The following is a 7,985-nucleotide window of genomic DNA, read 5'->3' on the forward strand; positions in this document are numbered from 1 at the left end:
ATTTTTGTACAGTATGTGATGATATTCTCATAACAACGCATCCCAACATTACTGTAAACCCAACATTAAACCTTACTGCTCTAAAGCTTTATCAATTATACATGCAAGTGTATACATTATATATATGTTACGTAATTTGCATAAGTACAGAATAAACATTTATGTCCAAACAAAATTATTTTGTTTTATATATTTATAATTATAAGTGCTATAACTTCATAAGATTCATACATGTACTGTATATTTTATTGCACAATTGACTGATAATTGTCTTTGCACTTGACCTCTGCTTTCACTCCTGACCGATTCGTACTGCTTTCAGAGATCAATGTGTGCAGGAATCTGACCTGAAAAATCACTTCCAGGTAATGTCCACATGTCTCATGAGCAGTGTTGGGATGCTATTTACTTATAAATAGTGGCAGATTACGTTAATATTTGAACCTCAGTATTATATAAGCAATAATAAAAGAGTGAAAATCATTATATATATTTTAAATTATTAAAATGATGTCGACTATTGAGATATTAAAGCCTATACACCTACCCTTCCCTAAACCTAAATATATGAATAAAGATGAATTTAAAGTCTTTTTTAATTTTATTGAAAACAAATGCCTTTATGATCTGTAAGGTAATAGAAAACGGTTAAAGAGCGTTTTCAGCAAGAATAGATTAGAAGCCCGGTCTTCCGTGCTAAGCTAAACAGCCTTAGCACTTCACGCTACTTGAGTCACTGTTTGACATTGTGTGGTGCTTACACTTTCTCTATTTCGATCACATATTGGTGGGCGGAGCTAGTGCAAATAGTCTCTGCTAACAAGGCGGGCTATTTGTACTCAGTGTATATAGACACTCCGTTAAAGTAAATACTGTGTGTATATGTGCGTGCAATTTACATTAAAATTCAAAGTCTAACTTTAAAATCTGTGCTTTAATGTATAATTCTCACATTTGTTATACTTTGGTCTGTCAATAATAATACTTTATGTAGTTTTATATCATTTGTTTGAATGAATGAAAAGAGCCGTTTCATGTCTATCCTTGAATCACTTAACTAATCAAGGTTGATATAGGATATATAAAGTAATTAGTAATAAGTAATTAAATACTTTTTGGAGAGTAATTTGTACAGTAATCTAATTACACTATTGAATATGTAATTAGTAACTAGTAATTAAGTGTGCGATCTATTACACATGGGCCTAGCATGCTGTTTACTTATTTTCAGTATTGGGTATAACAAAATAACAGATTTTGGGTGTTGTTTCAGGCTAGTGTGTATGTGGTGTACCCTGGAGCTCACAGGTGCAGCTGTCATGAATGTGGCCCTATGACAATGGATGCACTTCTTGGGCAAGAAAAGTACACAAGAGACCTAAAAAGTACCAGTAATAACCTACTTTTTATTATCAGTTCATAAAAGTTGTGCTTCTTTGTAATGATTCTAAATCATGAATTAAGGCATTAATGAAAATATGCATTTAGTGGCAAATGTGGCACATACATATTTCTAATAATTGCATGAAAGGAACAGTTCGCCCCCAAAATTAAATTTAGCATGGTGCTTACTCAAAATGGTGGCACACAGGCTCAACGAATCTCATCTTTGAATCTCATTGGTTGTCGGGTGTCTTGTGACCACGAGAACCAATGAGATTCAAAAGATATGAGATTTGTTGAGCCTGCATGCTGCCATTTTGAGTGAGAAGTGTGATACTATTGTTCTTTTCTCGCTTTTTGGAGCTTCAAAACTGGGTCTCTATCCATTGCCATTGCTAAACTGGAAAGAGCCAGGATTATATTTAAAGGTCCAGTGTATGAATTTTAGCGGCATCTAGCGGTGAGGCTGCAAATTGCAACCAACTCACTCCATCCCTCCCCTTTGAAGCACTACGGTGGCTGCCACAGGACAAAGGTGTTTTTGCTTCTTTGCCGAAGGAGATAACACGTTCTGTAGAGCAGTTTGTCCGTTTAGGACTACAACATGGTGAATTCCATGTAAGGACACCTGCGGTGTATGTAGATAGAAATAGCTCATTCTAAGGTAATGAACACAAAACACTTCATTATGTAAGGTCTTTATACTCCTCTGAAGACATAGTTATGTATATTATATTGCATTTCTGTCAACAGATCCTCCAAAAAAATACACACAGTACCTTTAATATTCTCATCGGCTGAAAGAAGACAGTCACATATACGGCTTGAGGATGAGTAATATATAGGCTAATTTTATTTTTGGGTGAACTGCTCCTTTACGGTCGAAAACATCAGAATAAATCAGTTGAATTTTTATATTTAAATGGAAGATTAGAAGCAAATGGATGCCACATTATTTCCTGTTTGGCACATGAATATTAATTGGGTGAAATAGTGTTCTTGCTAAAAGGCAGGTAAGTGGATGGTTGCCATAAAAATGAATAATTCTTGGTATTGTGAGCACTCACTCACTAATGCATTTCTTCACTCACATGCTCATTCACATGTTCTGGGCGGAGGATACAGATGAGCTCCCGGATATCACATACAGGAACTGGCATGTCCTCAGAACCGTTATATTACATTACTAACACATAACAGGTCTAACCGTGATCCACATTGTGCTGGTGGCAGCAGTGTGTTGGAGGAAGGGCTAACTACATTTTCATTCCACTTGTCACACGTTAGTTGTGATGGACACATGGTACTCATCCATCCAGGATTTAACGCTGTAAAGAAAACTGTGGGCCTGTGTCACCCCGCTCCGCAATTGTTCAGGGGCCGGTGAGGATGCTGTCCTGGATGCTGATGTCTTCGTGGGGAAGCGAGCTCGATGGTTACTGTTCCAAAGCAGGATTAATGAAGAACAGAGTGTTCTGGCCCATGTGTCACTCCTACATAAATATTATATAGAATGAGTGGGACAGGACAAGAACGGGTTTGATAAGATGGGATGCTCTGATATAAACGCCCACTGTCAGCTTATTAAATTATGCAAAGGACATGCAGTGCTGTGTTCAGAAACAGGAGTAGATTTTCTAAACTTTTGTCATCAGCATGCTTTTTGTTTGTTTGCTTGCAGAGGTTCAAATTAGGTGATCATTCATCCACATCTTTCTGTGATTAAAAGAAACTAAAAGAAAGTTTGACATCGCCCCTTACAAGAATATTCTGGTTAAATACAACTTGATCTATTACCACAGAAAATCTTTTTGTGCATTAGTTTGAAACACATTACATGTACAGTAACGCACTTGTAAATGGAAAAATGGTTGGCAAGCATGCAGCACCAGAAAAATGTGTATAAAATGTGTCACGCTGTTTAAAAAACTAAAACCATATAACCTCACAAGTGTGTTAGAATTGCTTATAGATTATTTTGCAAGACGTTCCTGTTTCGTTTTCATAGTTGTTTTTAAGTCTTAAAGATGTTCGATAAACAGCTTTTGTTCAGTTCTAAATGTTTTGTTATATTTTTGTTCTAACGTACGTGTAGTTTTTAAAACTGAAACAGGAAGTGCTTCTGGACCAGTGTTGTTAACGTCTTGCCAAATGGTCCATAAAATGGACGGTTCTGGTCTTTCATGCTGATTGGTTAAGCCCTGTGCAAAACCATTGTAAATAATTCTTGAAACATATGCCACAGTTTCCCTAGACTTTTTGTTCCATTCACTTCTATTCAATGCGGTAGACCAGAAACGCCAGGTTAAAGTTCACGACTGGTGAACTTTAACCTGTGAATTGGTATTACGTGAAACGTGTGACCAATGGAAGATCAATATGCCATGACATGACCTTTTCAGTTAGCTTTTCCAGAGGCTCTGCGTAAAAAAATTGCATTTGTATAGTCTAGTGTGATTGCGACAATATGTGACCGAATTATACCAGTTCTAACTGCATTTATTTATTATAATGATCTTGCTTGTTCTATAAACACCATGCACTGTGCTGTGTTTTACCTTTCTTTCATTTGCTCCTGTAAAGCTGCTTTGGAACAATGCACATTGTGAAAAGCGCTATATAAATAAAATTGAATTGAATTGAATTAAATTCAATGTAAAACCACAGCTTCCCGGGGCATATTACAACAATTTAAGGCTTGGAGACAGAAACACTGCTCAAAACACATAACAGTTTAGCATAACAACATTTAGAAATGCTGTAAATTTGGCCCAATCTATGGAGGATTGTGAGTCTGTTCGATTTCTTTTGGTGACACAAATAAAAAGTCTATTTATTAATAGTTTTTGCTTTATTTTTTAAGAGTGATGTAAAACATGATCAGTTCCTGCAACTCTCTCTCTCTCTGAGTGTTTTGGGGAGGAGGAATGCTGGCAGAGCGCCATGTTCAGGGGTGGGTCCCAGCTTTGGATCTGGCTCTGGCAGGTACATTTAACAGCGCTCTGATCCCCTGTACCTTATCTGTTCTCACAGTCATAATCCTCCCTCAAATATGGAGCAGTAAAGAGTTTCATCAATAGCAGGCCAACTGAACCCCCCCAAAGCTACACAATTACACCTGCGCAGCCTCAGATCCTCAGATCTCTCTGAACAGCCCACACCTCAGGTTTTGTAATGATATCACAGGGGATACGTTTCTATTTGAGATTTACAGTATGCACGCTGGGCTGTCATTAGCCACAGGGTTCACTTTACATCTCGCGTGTTAAAACTTGTAGTTGGGGAACAGGACTCCTCTAACAGGGAACTTCCAACCTTGTGTGAGAGAAATACAACGCACATTCCTTCAAAGCCACACAAAAGTGATCTTCTAAACAAAACATTTCATTGCAAACGTTTCATTAACAAATTTTTGCAGGTTAATGAATAAGTGCGAAAACCACAGGAATCTGAGCGGCACATGAAATAAAGTTCTCCGCGGGCACTTTTAAGAGAAAGTCACGTAAAAGTGTTTGCTTTGTATGTGCACATAATTAGATGCGAGATGATAAAAGCTGGACAGAGACACCTGTTGAAATGACTGTTGGTGGAGGGCCACAGGTGGGCTGCAGATTGGCGGTGGCGTCGGGATAATTAGGAGTTTCAGAAAGGAAGGTTGGTAGAGCTGGGGTGAGGATGGGCCAGCACAGCAACTCCTTTGTGGTTGCCAGAGCTGCTGTCAAAGGGAGCAGAATGATATTGGACAGCTCACCCCCGAGGAATGCAGCTAGGCCTGTGTTTTCCATCCAACCTTTTCCATCGTCCATGTCCTTCTGGGCTCAGAGGACTTCTGAAGTGCAGATCCAACCCTGTCATATCTTCTGAGGACAAATTCTGAGACAAAGCCAATGGCACACTACATGACTCAGGCTCATCACCCTGTGTGCACAATACAAAACGATCCGTCTCTTGCTATATCAAAGGACATAATGTATTGAATACCTGAATAATTTAATTGCGGTTTGCTTAACTTGACCTTTCATTCCCAGTGTGACAAAGTAATTACAGTCATGATTTTAAGCCAAGGTGTTAAAGGGACGGTTCACGCAAAAATAAACATTCTGTCATCATTTATTCACCCTCGAGTTGTTTCGAGTTGGTGCCCCAGAACTGTTTAGTTTCCCACATTCTTGAATAAAATATCTTCTTTGTGCTATACATAAAGACATTTATGCAGGTTATGAACAATGTGAGGGTGTAAAGATGACAGAATTGCAATTTTTGGTGAACCATACCTTTAAGCTTTGTCTGAGGTTTAGCGTGGTCCACTTGGCCCACCCCTGCGGGTAGAATTTGTAACTACACCATCTATTATATTCTATTATACAGATAATTATTTGTTTTTGTTTTATTTAGTTCTTTTTTGCACATTACATCGTATCTTTAATGTATTGTACATTTTAGGAAAGATTGGCAATAATACATACTAAATATTTCTATAGGCCTAGAGAAATTCTATATATTCTTTCTATATATTTTATAATGTCAATGTTTTCAATTACTTCGTGTTTCTTTACTTCTTTTTTCTATAGTAATATACAGTCTGTAAAGCTTCTTTGAACATTTTAGACAACAAATATTTTACCATATCACTTTACAATAGACTGTACCAATAGATGATATTTTGGATTGCTCTACAGAAGTGTAACAAAATAATTATTGCTTACACTTTATTTTACAGTGCCCGTGTTACAGTGTAATTATACATTTAAGTATGGAGTGATAAAAATTAACTACATGTACTTACTATAGAGTTAGGGAATGGTTCAGATTATGCATAATTTATAGAAAATACTATAGAAAATACATGTAACGTGTAACAAGGGCACCGTAAAATAAAGTGTTACCGAATTATTTACTCTGTCTGCTGTGTTTATTGTGGTGCCATCAACCAATCAGCATTGCCAGAAAGTTATTTTACTGTCAAAATGCTAATAATGAGCTCAGGGCTGGATATGGACAAAAAAGCAGCAAAAGACTTCTTTGCCAAGTGGCCCGTCAGTTCCGTCCGTGTGCGATAGCATTCTTGGTTTTTCCGGTTCCTTCTCAATTGCTTTCTGGAGGAGTCCCGCTTTGTTTATTCGCTGATCGGCCCACCGGGAAAATGTCAGGTATGTCCGATTACCAAACCAGCCCTGAATGAGCTTAACGCATTGTAAAATCGCTCGTTTTGGTTGTTTTTAACCCCGTATTGGTAACTCCTTTCTTGAACTACTACTCTAGACTATACATAAATTAATGGTTTTCTAAAAAAAGAGTATGCAATACACAGTGTATATGGCACTATATTTAGATGGTAAGCTAGTATTTTATTCCAAACAAAACCAGGCTTTTTTCTAAAACGAGTTTCTTCTACAGTGTATGTTTGTCACAAATACATATTAAAGATTGTAGCTCACAGTCATATCTAGATATATATTGTTCAGAGCTCATGATGATAATTACAAATAGCAGCTGACACAGCTTCCATAGCTTCAGGCTTGATGAGCAAGTCAGTCTGGAATATAAACATTCTTTTGTCTGCATCAAGCTGCAGGGCATTTCTGTACCAAGACTTCACATACATATACACATGTTGGTCACTGTAATCCATATAGACTTTTTGTCTGGAATAGTTGTGTAAATACACACAGGCATGGGATCACATGAGCCTGATCTGAGTTGTGTTTCTGCAGTTGATATTGTTTCTGAAGCAGAATGGCTTTAAGCCAGTGGTGTAGAGAGGAGCCAGGCAGCCCATACGTTTCATAGTCTCAGGGGCCTTTTGCTTGTGCAATTCATTAGCTAACGCTGGCCCTTTTCCTTCAGCGCGATCAAACAAAATCAGATTTGTTTTCCCTGCCCTCAGCCAAATTTGGGTTTGGCTCGCAATGGTGCGGAGAAAGATACAGACGCCTTCACAACAAAAGAGGAGACTTTGCATAGTGTTTTTGAAGCCTGAGATGTGCATTTTGAGAGCGCTCTGATGAGGTGGATGTTTGTTCTGCTGGGTGGAGCAGAGGGGGAACTGCAGAGTATCCATTATTGCGGTGAGGTTTGGCCGCATGTTTATGCCTAGCATATTGAGACTTTCTGCCTAGCTCTTCGGCAGTCCCTTCACACGCACATCACTGCCTCAGCGCTCTTACCCCGGCTCAAAGCGTGGCAAATGGACCAGAACTTTTCTATTAATGTCCCACTGAATCTGATTAGAATCGTGTAGATATTGAAAACACCATAGAGCCAAACCGGAGTGCTGCTGGACGTGACATGAGTGTTAACATCAAATCCAAAATTGCCTATAAACAAATCTACAGTAAAAAATTGTGTAGAGGAAGCTACACAAGCCGCAATGTATACAGTACATAAATGCAATTCATTTCATGTAAAGGTATGACACAATACCAGTTTCAGATGGCGGTATATTTTATGATATATTTGAGTCATTTCTGGTTTAAATTGAGAAATTGTAATTCTTTAAATGAAATCCCAAGTCAAGGGTTGTATATGCTGACCCGATAGCATATCTTGAAAACGGGAGTCAATCATCCATTTTAAGCATGATTTTCATTCCCAGTAACTCA

Source organism: Triplophysa rosa, linkage group LG11, assembly GCF_024868665.1.
Source record: "Triplophysa rosa linkage group LG11, Trosa_1v2, whole genome shotgun sequence".
Lineage (NCBI taxonomy): Eukaryota > Metazoa > Chordata > Actinopteri > Cypriniformes > Nemacheilidae > Triplophysa > Triplophysa rosa.